The sequence below is a fragment of the Poeciliopsis prolifica genome, unplaced genomic scaffold (genome assembly GCF_027474105.1).
Source record: "Poeciliopsis prolifica strain line A6 unplaced genomic scaffold, Auburn_PproV2 SCAFFOLD002, whole genome shotgun sequence".
Lineage (NCBI taxonomy): Eukaryota > Metazoa > Chordata > Actinopteri > Cyprinodontiformes > Poeciliidae > Poeciliopsis > Poeciliopsis prolifica.
Window position 1 is genome coordinate 6,320,341 of NW_026562377.1, and position 13,388 is coordinate 6,333,728.

The window sequence follows — 13,388 nt, forward strand, 5'->3', positions numbered from 1 at the left end:
TGCTCACATGGGCCACTGACAGAATGGCAAGGAATACTAATGGAGTCCACCTACTGATGGATTTATTCAGTGACCCAACATGTGGAGGATCTGCATCACGAGGCATGCCTTTAGCTCACTGAAATTATTCATTGTAAATCTAAAAATTACAATTAAGATCCATTTTATTGCAACTTACCCTTGTTTCCTGTAAATAATAGAACCAAAGACAAGTCAGTTATTAATCTGCATTAGCTAGTTGATGAATAACTTCAGACTTCCACATAAATGATATGCAAAGATACAGCAATGTAAGGATTTATTTAACAACATTTAGGGTTTCTGAGACATATTCTACTTAATGACAGACAATGGGAACCTGTTGACCTTTTATCTTTATACCGAAACATTTTTTTCAGAGAGTTGGCTCCACTTGGGTTAAAGATTAAGACAAACATGTTGGGTAAGCAAACCGTTTTAATGTGAAATGAGTAACCTCTAAGTGGAGAAAAGTATTTCAAGTTATGTGACAGTAAAAGAAGAATTTGACAACACCCAGCCACTACTGACAGAAAACACTCAGCCAGCATGAGTGTCTACAATTTTATCCAAAACAAATGTAGGAAAGTTTGATTCTTGTTTGATTAAAGCTGAGCCTGTGTGTCAATGTGCAGACTTCTACTCACTTAACAGTAAATAAACTCTAATATCTACATGAATCAAGTTTAAACTAGAGAAACTCCTTGGTCACATGTAGATATAAAATATAATATTTCGGTCTTTATTATTACACATTATTAAAAAGGATTAAATAGAAGCAAGTTATATAGTAGTGCTCATGACTGAACCAAAGGTTATTTTTATTTTGTTCCAGTTTAATCTAAAAATTGTGACATTCTCAAACAAATCTGTTGTTTCATGAAGACTATTGCTTATGTATTTAATAAAATAACCTTTTATAAAGGACTATTTATTATTTAGATCAATGGAAAAGTTTGTAATTCATTTCTGAAGAAGGCCACTTGGAAAATGCAGAACAGATTAAACGCATCATGCTGATTTGTTTCTGGGAGGTAAGAAAGGCTTTTTGTTAAGATTCCTCATGTATGACATTAATTTCAACAAAAGCAACTGTTTCCTTGTCAGCCCACTTTCAAAACCCAAAAAACTTTAATGTTTCTTACGTTCTCTTGATCTATGGTTTTCCTCCTCTCCTTGAGTTGCTCGATGCAGTTAGACTAGGTTAGCACAAAAATTTGTCTAAGAGGAAGTGACAAGCACAAGATGTCCAAATCATTAGTAATGTGAGAGCAGCAGTTCCCGGGCATGTCTCGTTACATAGTTAGCTGCTAAAGTAAGGTCTATGGTTTGGGTTTTTCGTGGAACACGTCTTACTGTAAGGTCTGTGAGGGTTATGGAGAAGGACCACAACCCCCCGATCCCCTTCAGTGTCAGTTAGCAAAGGCAAAATCTAAGACCCTGAACCCAAAACAACCTTGGCCACAGCCAAGAGAAAAAGACGCGCAAACATTAAATGGAGAAGTTATTGTAAAACGAGACGTCTGCAAGGAGTGCATATGTTAACCATGGAGCCATGGGAACACGGCTCCACCAGAAAAATGAAAAATAAAAGAAAATCAAACTTTGGGCTGGATACTGCTCAGCTTCAGCCTGCTGTGGCTTCTGTGGAGGATTCTGCTGGCTGCTGCACATACAGCCTTCCAACCAGATCTAAAGCAGTCCAGCTCAGAGAAAATGTCCAACATGGCACCGCTGTTTCATGCACACATCCGGGATTTTGTTATGCAGTTCAGAAAGAAGACTCCCATTAATAAAACTAATGGAAAACCAACGAACTTCACAATATCTTTAAAGAAAAACTTCCAAAAATCAACATGATGCTAATAAAACACAAGAACTTACGTTGAATTTCAAAGAAAGAATCACAAATTGGAGCGAAATTAAAATGGAAACAAAAATCAACGTGAGCGCAGCATAAACACACACAAAAAATAAAAAGTTCTGTGTTTATTTTTACTCCTCAGGCACTCATCTCTCTTTGCATGAGTGCATTACCCGGCACACCGTCACAGCATGCCAGCGTGTGAGCGAGTATGTGTGTATCTGACGATCAGAGAATAACGTTACCCCTAAGGGGTCGCACCTCTCTCCATTCTTGCCCTCCTCCCTTATACGCTCCTCTCTGCTCTGCGCCTGCAGGGATTTCCTTTTTCAGTTCAGAAGAGATGTCAGACCTGTTCCACCATCCCTAGCAGAGGCCGGACTCTGCCCTACATTCACTGAACATCTGGGAAACTCACCGCATCAACCTCATTTTAAGATGTCAGGGTCATGTGGGGTTTAGTGGGGGAACATCTGATCAAAATATCTTAAACTTGAATATGAATATTTTTATCCTAGTCAGCAGCGGAGAACTGAGCATAAAGTTAAGGCTTTCAGGCAGGGGTCTGTGTTTTAGCTGTTCGACCACAAATAGAAAGCAGTAAAGCTCAGTTGCACTCAAAATTCACCTACAGTTGTGGTTCATTTCAGTTCAACGTTTAATAAAGTTTCCAAATCAGAATATGAATTAAAGCATGTGGTGATGAGAAAGCTCCCTCTCAGTCTGTAATTTTACAAATCCTATGCCTCTGACCGATCCGGTCCAAAAACAGAAACATGTGATGAGTGAAACGCTTGCAGAGAAATTTCCATGCTGCTGTCTAAAATGGGTGGGGTGGACAAAACGGACTTAGAATTGTATCTCAATATTGTGTATTGCTATTCTGATAACAATAAAAATTATTTCTTATTTTTCAGGTACCTGTATGTCTGACTGTGTGGCACAGCATTCGTATCGCCACAAAAAAAAATTTGATGTAATTTGAAATAGGCTTATTCAGGACACCACATACTTATAAAATTTTATTTATATCACTACAATGACACATTGGCTGCATTTAATCATATCCTGATGCTTCATGGAAATAGAAAAATAAAATTTCCAAACGTTTTGTTTATTTTTTCACAATAAAGGATAAATAAAGATAATAATGTCCACCACTGAAAGCCATAGAAGGGTGTGACCTGAATAATAACCAAAAAACGTCACTTCTGACTGCAGTTTTAACTTTAGAAAATGCCCTTTGACTCAACACAGCTTCACTGAAATCAAAATTTGGGACAGAAAATCCTCACTTTTTGAGCATTTACGCAGCCTGTTCTTGCTAATTGAAAATCCAAAAGGTGACAGCAGATTGAGTTCAAACAGACTATTTTCAATCCTAAACACAATCCCACAGCTCACCCGCAACTTTCTGATCTAATTTATCCGACGGAGAACTCAGGTTGAGTTTATTTATATCAGAACGCAGTTCAGAAAATAAAATCGTCAGTTAGCAAAATTGCAGAGAAATACAGAAGCAAGGAATGCGAGTAAGATCCACAGATAGGAGAGAAAAGCTCCCCAACAGGGCTTGAAAGCGACTAAACCAGAGAGGTCTTCCCTGCCACTTTCACACATTAGAATATTAATATTTATGAGACTTCCTGTCCCCAACCCCCCCTCTGTTTTTCCCTCAGACGATTTGAACATGAAAAACTTGAAAAGCGTAAATTCCAGGAGTTGCGTATCACAGTTTGACCTGGAGCCACACAGCAGACACCAGCCATGACAGACTCGCTGTTCAAAGCAGGCGGGAGCTTCTTTCATCACGGGATCCTGGTGGGTTTTTTTGTTTTTTTTTTACTACAGTGTGACACCACCAGCCCATGCCATCTGCCTCTTTGGAGAAATCTGAACTTCAAGATGTGCCTTCCTGCTTGTGCGTTGTTTTTAGGTGGGCTTCACAACCAAAGCCCAGCATTGTGCAAGCTTTAGCTGCTAAGCTTCTTGCCGACTGCTGTTTACAGCCAAGCCTCGCAGTGTGGCGCAATGTTGAATATTCACCGTTAAACTGACAAGCCAGGACCAGTTGGGAACCCAGCCAGGATTTCCCCCCCTCTGAAAACACAAACCCATAAATCAATCTTTTTTTTTTTTTTTCCCAGCCAGTCCAGAGGCAGACCAACCAGCTTACATCCTCAAGCAACAAATCCAGAGCAGCAACAGTTTGGGGCATTTTCCAATCATACTTGAAGCAAAATTTAAAGAATAATTGACAGAAATACAAATCAACACATTGATTATGCTTATAAGACCTTCATTAACGTCACCCATCTCTGTTGCTATCCACATCTGTAATATAATCATTTTTTAGAGCGCCGATACCACACTGGCAAAGGTCCTTCATCCTTGGCTTGGCAGGACTTCTGACGGCGCCAGCCGGCAGCGCCATGCAGGCCTGACCCCAGCTTCCTGCTGCGCTGGGGGAGTCTGGCTGCCTGCCTCCCTGACAGTCGACCAGGAGGTTGGGGAGGAAGCCCCAGGTAGGCAGGACCTCCAAGAGTGGGGAGCCAAGAAACAGGGGAGACAGACTTTGAGCATTACAACACACTGAGGACAAACTTAAGAAGAAGTGAGGGACAGTGGTGGAGAGGGGTCAGGGACTGGTAAGCAACAAGAGGGAAGATCCAGAAATGAAAAAGCAGTAAAGAAGGGCAAAGCAGAGATGTGTGGCATAAAAATGGAGAAAGAGCGAGACAAAGAGGCTTGAGGGCAAGCTGGGCAGCAGGAGATGACAGAAGCGCCTTGTTATGACTCTTTTTGCTTTTTTTAATGCCCCCAAGCATTCAGCACAACCTCAAAGCTCTAGGCCAAACTCAGAGACCAGGGAGACCACGGGAAACCGCTGTGAGTCAGGGTACAAACAGCGCGGGAAGCAGAGGAAAGACTAAAGGGACATCTTGCATGTCCTGGTTATAAACCAGACCAAGTGAAACGAAAATAAAAATGACATAGTAGATTTCGAAAAAATGTATTTCAAAGTGATTTATAGGCACCAAAACACCATTTAAGATTCATAAAACTGTCGCTAAAACTGATAAAGTGTTTCTATGTCACTATTTAAGATCCAATAATGGCATGAAAACACGCTTTTTGAAATTTAACAGAGTTCAAAAGGGCGAGTGGAAATTTCACTGAGATGAATCATGGGGTGGAATGCCACTGCATCGCTGTATCCGGAGTTTAATGGCAAGCACAAATTAAACCCAAACCAGACTGGTAAAGGTCTGACTTGTATAAGGAAACACAATAGATCATTATTAGTATCGGTTTTGGATGATTTTCTTTAGTGAGTCTGGGCTGATAACCGATGTTTAAATCAATCTTGTTGACGTTTGTGTTTTGAGTTTTCTTCAGTAATCTCATTGAGTTTTCCTGCCAGTTCCAAATAACTAAACTGAAATGCTGACAGAAAGTGGCATTACAATATAATGTTAAGCTATATTAGTGGCTTTACAAATGTCATAATAATTATGTTTAGATGTCACAGAGGCAGGCAACACTTTGATCAGGTCTTTCCTGTTGGTTGAGTGAATTACTTTATCAGCTCTGCACCAGCAGTAGCCAAAAGAGTCCAAGTTTTACTGTGAAATGGATGAAACCCCAAAGATTGCTTGGAAAAACAACTTTGTCTTAATGTCTGCGGTCTGGTGTTCAACAAATTCAGGGTTTTCTTTCCAATGCAGATGCAAAGAAAATAATCCACAAAATGTTTGCATTTGAATATCTAGGATTCATTAGTACAAATCTTCTGCACCTTATTCTGATCCAAACCATTTAAAATTGGTTATTTTAAATGGTGTGCTGCCTTTTGTAAGTTAAGCTGGACCATCAAGGTTGAAAACTGCACTAGAACATCCCCTGGTGGATATTTTGTTATGTTGTTTGGTGACGCTAAACGAAAAGAAAATAGATCCAAGACGGTGGAAAGCATCACCAAACAGTTAATGGATTAAGCTGATTATTATCTTTACAAGTTGTATATCAGACAAGATTTGTTCGTAAGTATTGGTTAATTGTGAAAATAATAATTGTCTCTTTGTTTTATGTAGCTGTGGTGCAGTCATTTATGAAACTGTTTTTTTACTTTAGCTCGCAGCAAGAATGGCTAATTTGCAGTGTTTTTTTGGTAATACTAAACTTTGTACGTTACAGTTTACGATGGCCAAAGTGATGGCAGTGGTCAGAGGCCACTCTTCAATAAACAAGTAAAAAAGAAAGAAGTTTGGTTATTGAAGCGTCGTTGTCTGGCTGTCTCGCTGCTGAAGAAATCAAAAATTCAGGGCGAGGACAGCACAATAGATAAAGTCTGAATCTAATACTACTTTAGAGTGAATTGAACTGTTTTCCTGCATATACTTACAAAATTACATGCTTGTTCATATTACATGCTCTATGTTAGTATTGTGACTGTTTAGCTCACCAAACAGAATTTTTCAGGACACTGCAGTTACTTTTTTGCTTGAATGCAACATATTTTGACAATCTTTTCACAATGGAGTAGCTTGCCGAAGCTTCCTGCTCCTCGGTTTGGTTTGTGTTCATTCAAATTTTTCTGCTTATTTTATTGCTACAGTAAAACAACAACTACCAGAAATGTTTCTCTCCTTCATTGACTTAGGAAATTGCTTTGATCGTCAAAGAATTTAATGAATAAGAAAACTCTTGATTAAAAAGGGAACTTGGATTTATCCAACTTTGCGTTTCTTCCTGTTGCCACTTTGAACCACAGTGCATTGAGAAACCTCAAGATATTCAGTTGCATCAAGTCCTAAATGTGAAGTGTTAATGTGGAATACAAGCGCAAATGTTATTTTAAATAAGAAAAACTAAGTTTTCAGTAAAACTAATATTGCTTTAGAAATTTAGCTGTATAGTAAAAGTCTTTATGATTCATGACATCTATAGTTGTATTTATTATAAATAGTACAAGAACAGAAAGAAAAAAAACATTCCCAGCATTTTAGACTGAAAACAGGGCAGCTAAAACAGACAATCTGTCAAAACATGCAAATTTTTGTTCTTCTGCAATAAATCCTGTGTGAGACATTTAGTCTCATTTGAGGTGAGCCTGGGACAAATGCCCATAGCACAATCAGCAAGAAACACAGACACAGAAAAGCAGATTCTTTCTGCTCTCGAGTGCAAAATCATTTGGCTTCTGTCTCATTTCATGACAAATGTGTGCAGCCACTGATGTGGTGTTTACAGTGGCATGTAGCATCTTGCAATTATTCAGTGAAAGTGAACTGATCCTGAGGCATTTGGATATTTTGCATTGGGTATAATGAAAAGTGATGGAAAGAAAGAGGAAACTCCAGAGTGATAGCCAGTTTAAAAAAAAGGTGTTAAATTACAACAAACACTGAATTAAGTCTGCCTTTTTCATTCCCTGCAATGGACACATATTGGAAATGTTGGGAATAAGCCTGTCACAATAATCAATAAATTAATTAATTACATGATAAATTACTCAAAATTTTCCATTGGCATAATTTATTGTTCATTTATTTTGTTCTCTCTTTCTACCAAAAACTGGATGGTAAAAGTTTTTAGTGCTTTGGTCTCAACTAGGCATTTTTTTGAAGGGCAATTTTGTTTACAGAGACTTCATAAATCATTTTGTTTGTCGTTTTTTTTTTTTTTCTGATTTATTTGGGATATTTAAAAAGTCTTCCAGTTCCTGTGTGAAATGTTCATTAGAATTTAAAGTTTGTTGATCTTTGACAATGTACTCTTGCATTATTGCCGTTACATGACTTAAAAATGCTCTCAAAACAACATTATTATTATTTATCGCGATAACTTCTGAAACAATATATTGTCCAGAAATATTTGTTATTGTGACGGGCCTCGTTGGGAATGGGCCAGCAGATAGCATTTCATTTTTCTGTTTACGCATTTGCGTTTATCAGATGTTTGTTTACAGCACAACCTACAGGTGAGGATATAGTGGAATCCCACAGATTTGCAGTTTTCTGTGGAACATGACTCAGAAATTTTTTGTAAAATATCTGCAAAATATTCACCTATTACCTTATATTTTTTCACACAGCATTTTTAAAATATTTGACAGCGAATGCAGCTTGTGACGCTACAATGACGCAATGGTAGCTAGAGCAGCGGATTGGTGTTTGCATCCAATCCAGGAGAGCCATTCAGCTTAGTTGGTGGTGATTGGCTGCACTCTGAATAAGAGAAACAAGAACGACAGTGGATGATGGCTTCTGAGGTAGTGCCAAGCTCGCTTATATTGTGTGTATTAATGCATATTTGATGCTTAAACTATTAAAATAGAAGCATTTTTAAAGAGGGTCTCAAGTATTTGCTAATTTTAGCTATTTGCAGGCGGATGCGGCTCCTAGCGCCCTCAACATTCAGGACTGGACAACTGATGTTGTGCTAAGAGTAAGACAATAGAAACCACAGGCGAAGAAGACCAGAATGGTTTTCTGAAATGTAAAACTAAAACATTCTGGCCTTCAAAGTAAAAGATTCTGCTTCTTCTGCTGATGTTATGGTCTGAGAAGCTAATCTGTCCAGAAAGAAGTAAAACTTTGCTCAGCTTAAAATAGAATTTAACTTTTAAGTTCTTAGTAAGTCTTAATTGCCAGTAGTGTCTGTTTATAACTTCGATCAATTGTTTCAGGCTTCTTTTGCTTCCATACATCAGAAGGAAATGAAACATAGTATGATTTGCTAAAGAATATTGAACCACTTTTAATTAAATGTGAATGAAACATTCCCTAGGTAGGTGCGAAGGTAAAATTGTTAAATTATTTCTGACAGATTATGAAACCAACTGACACCAATGTTTTATTTACATAAATAAAAATTTAAATTGCCATCAAATATGCCACTTTATCTAATGCTTAAGTGAAGAACACATTTAGTTTTATAAAGGAAATATCAGTAATGAAACCATTTATTTATGTGTAATTTCCTGTAAGCTAAAATGTGCTATTTATGTCTTAACATAGCTATCACTTTGTAGTTTGCAGGTGACTCTATGAATATAAATAGATACTTTAAATAAAGTAGGACTTACGAGCCAAAAACAAGGGCAATCTTGTCAAAAAGGTGTGAACAAAACAAACAAAACCCAAGTCCTTTGCTGTAGAATAAAGAGCGCTGACACTGTTCGGTCATAACAAAAGCAGAACAAGGGGCACTGAAAGCGTTTCGTTCGACTTTGAAACAGGTCTGAGGTCAGTAATTTTTGTGTTTGCATGTCTTTGTGGTTTGTTTTCCTGAGGGCCTGATGAGAAGAAGCAGCAATGCCAGACTTAAGTTAGCACCATTCACGTGACACGAGGAGCTCCGAGGCATCGTCCTAGGATATTTGGATGCTTGAACCGTCAGTGACCCTGCATATAATAAAGGGAGATGGATATGAAAAATATTGACAGGCTGGCTGTTTGAAAGGAGTACAAGAAGCTGCTAAGACAACCCACATTCTTTGCCAAAGACCTTCCTGTAAACTCTAACCAAATAGAGTTGGTGATGGAAAGACTATTTTTTTCCTATTTATTAGTGTCCGTTTTATTTTATTCACATCTTTTCTCATATTGCTTCAATTATTCACTTGCTTCTAATGCACCAAACAACCATAAACCCTGCATCTTAAATCAATCCGAGGAGTGATCTCAGCTACATTTTTTCCTGGTATAAAAAAGCTTTACCGAGGTCTTTCACATCATGCAAACGACAGTGTTTAATGTAGCTAAAAAAGGCCTCAGGAAGCATCTTCCTTCAAATACGTTTTGCAAAAAGAAAAAGAGAGCAACATTTTTTTGTTGTTGTGCTCCGTGAAAACCCAAAGGCAAGATGACTGTTAAATGTGGTCAGATGACAAATGTCTCATCTGATCTTTAATCCCGTCAAGGGGCCAGCTTCAGGGCTAAAACAGGAAACTTTCACAAGACTGAGTGATTTGGTAAATTCCTCTACGCTAAATAATTTCTCTGACTTAATACAATATCTGTGCACGACAGCATAGAGTTTTAGTAGAGAAATTTCAGAATTTGATAGCAAATCAAAAATCACACTCACCTTCTGTTTCGGACACTCAGATTTGTAAATATGCCTTTCAACACACAATCACCAAAACATAACAGACAATTTGAGTAAATTTTTTCAATGTGTTTAAAACGAAGTGTCTGCATAAGGACTTGATATCATGACTTGTCTAAATAATCTAAGATGATGAATGGCTACAATAATCCATCAACATTGATGTATTTAGTTTGAGCGCAAGTTTCAAAACAAAAGTTGTCTTCACTGCCAAATTATTGATGCTATGGAAGATGTTTTCTCAAATTCTCAAAGGTTGAGGCCGTCCAAAGTAAGCAAGTACTTCAATAATCTGTAAGTGTTAATTGTGAACAACAGCAAAACAAATACTACGAAGAAATGACACCCAGGAGAAATCTCTGAAATTAAACATGCTTTCTATCTGAGAAGTGTTTAATCTTTAGAGAACATTTGAGCAAACTGAGCCAATATATTTGATTTTATTTCTGAAGATTATATTAATATCTAACTCATAATTTGGTTATGCAAGTTAGTTAATAGTTATTATATTCCAATTATATTTATATGAAAGAAATAGATAATTATTCTTACATTACACTGACTAAACTCAGGTAAATGTTTTAGTTTTTTTTTAATGTTTTGTTGACTTGTAAGTTCAAAAAGTAGATCTTTTACAATCTATTACACTTTATGCATTTATCTTATTTAATAATATACAATAGAGTTGAAACTTTATCAAAAACTTGTATTATTTTTGGAGAGAAAATTAATTTGTACAATTAAAACTGAAGATTAATCAAATGAAATAAATGTTGAAGGCAGTCACAGGAAATGCCAACTTTTCAAGTAAGGTGATGGCTTTTATCTGTTTCCTTTCATTTTTTAAAATAAAATGAGTTACTAGAAGTAACTCTTTTTTTTTTTGTTTTAATTCAAACAGATCCGACTTAATTTAATATCACACATCCACCTTGCAAATCCAAACAGCAGACAATGGATAATCATCTTGTGTTGCAAAAGCCTGTCAGATGTAATCCACCTGCCATTAGCTAAAACTCAAAGGGAGACATGGTGACAGAAATCCTTTCACCACAGAGACTGATGCAAACATTTGTCAGCCATTTTTCTGATCATCCGGTTTATGACACATTCCTTGATGATGCGACTTCACAGAGGCAGCCGGCGTTCATCTCAATCACCTAACGACGCCGGCAGACTCAAGCCTGTTGTTTCTGATGATGATCAAATGTGGCAACAGAGGAGTGAGTAATAATTGGGTCAACAAGGTATGTCAGCTTCCACTAACTCCCGTTTGAATCATCCCTTCTGTAGCTGCAGAAAAACATGCGACGCCTTCAATCTTTTTACTGTGATGAGCAGCGACAGCAACATTTAATTGGAGTCTGTTAATTTTCAGCTAAACTTTAGGCCTAATAGAGATGGAGCCGGAAGATGGAAAATAACTGATGCTTTTTGTTAGTTTAAGTTAAGTTAACCGATAAATGATTACAAGGTATACATGCAGCCTGGCTTTCAAGATATTGGAAAAGATTCTTACAATAAAACTACAGTCTCAACAACTCAAGTCCTGCTTCATGTTTTGATCACATATCAGATTTGCTGGTTAACTGGGGATCATCTATTGATTCTATTAATAAAACATTTATAGACACATGTAAAGTGAACGCTTAGTCAGTGTAACTGCTGTGGAACAAAACATTTATCATCTCATGAGTTTGACCCGCTTATATATTTTCTGTATGAGCCTCCCGGTCCAGAACTTCAATGCAAACCTTCATGTTCTGCCATGCAATGTTGGAAAAGCAGCACATGAAGTAACACCACAGTCAAAGAACGTGCAAAACTTAGACAAACTAGAGATAAGGTTGCTGCTCTTTAACGTCACAGATTGCAGTTTTGGAAAATGAAGTTTCTTTGTCGACTTCATAGATGATGAATAAAGAAAGTTCAATCTAACGGAAGGATAATGTTGGCATTGTTCAAGAACAATAAACTTTATTGCTCTCATGCCTTATTCTACAATATCTTGTTCAATCTCTGTAGTTGTGGGTTTTGGCTGCTAGAGAACAAACTTGACAACTCGTCCTCACTCCGCTACTTCCTTCTTTTATTACTCTGAATTGAATTATTGCTCACCTAATATGTCATCACATGTTGGTACCTACAAAAAACAAGCTAGTCATTCCAACATTTAAACAACCAGTCTGGCAGTTCAGACAGAGTACCCAAAGAAAACACAGAGAGAGAGAGAAGAGAAAGAACATGCAAACTTCAGGGCACAGAACCTTCTTGCTGCAAGGGACCAGTGGTACCATCTGCGCAGCCCCTATTATTATCATCATCAGTACTATAATTATTACTCTCAACTTCTTGCAAGTTTCGATGTAAATTGAGGAACTGCATTGCCATTTTCTTTTTCATTTTAAACAACACACACTAGCTTGATGTCCATGTGTTTGGAAATATAACTGTCCAAAAATATTGCTGAGAAACCTATTAAACCAGGCATGATGAACTAAAACCTTACTTTGAAACAATAAACAAAAAATGACAATGACACGCTTTCAAGAAGGTCAAATATATGGATATATATCCAAATCCACATCGCATTTAAAAAGTAAAAACTACTTTATGTAGTTTTTTCCCCTTTGTACTTGAGAACATAACAGTAACAGTAGCAGCCGCTGTCATACGTCCATCACATGCTTGCCTGCACGGCTTTCTCCTGATGAGCAGAGAGCAAACGTTTTGTAAAAGTCACCTACAACACCCATAACAGCCTAACGTGTGTCTTTATAAGGTTTTTATTAACCTTCCCTGAGCGTGTCAGCTGTGTGAATAACAGGAAAAGTTTAAGAAGTAGCATGCTAGTTGGCTAACAGGCAAAGCTAACTAGCGAACTTCGTAGAACTTTTTTCTCAAGCGTCAAACTCGAGTTAAAGCAAACAAACTAAGGTTGGTTAAACATTAGTAATTGCTACAAATCCTCAACATCCCTGCTAAACAAGTGACAACAGTTTCCAACACGTTAAATAGCGGTGCTTGCGCTCCAGGAGTGGACGGTGTCAGTACTTACCAGGAAGTGGGACTCGGTTGCTAAGCTATTCCTCCCTCACGTTAAGTTTCCTCCGATGGTTATTATGGCGCTCGTCTTTGTTGTGACTTTCCCCGTTTCTGTCCAAGGTCGCAACAAACCAGTGAACTCGGCGGGCCTCTGTTCTTGCGGGGCACTTTGCCTGTCCTACAAAAAGTTTTCTCTTCCCCCCACAGAGCCTGGCGGTGCCGTGGAGTCAGTGGAGACGTGATTCCAGTCAGAAGGCCCCCCTCATCCGCTCGCTGCCGCTCCGTGTAAACAACGCGGCATTCCCGCAAGGCGGCTGTCAAATACCGCGAGATTCAACACAGACAC

At 37.9% G+C, this 13,388-nt stretch overlaps 1 protein-coding gene across 1 annotated transcript in view; it reads right to left on the minus strand.

Moving 5' to 3' along the window:
• Positions 1-13,353, minus strand: part of nek7 (NIMA-related kinase 7) — a 75,701-nt gene extending 62,348 nt beyond the window's left edge. Inside the window, exon 1 of the mRNA XM_055051210.1 lies at positions 13,056-13,353. The gene's annotated coding sequence lies outside the window, so the exon portion shown is untranslated. The remainder of the gene's footprint in view (positions 1-13,055) is intronic.
• Between the last annotated feature and the right edge of the window lie 35 nt (positions 13,354-13,388).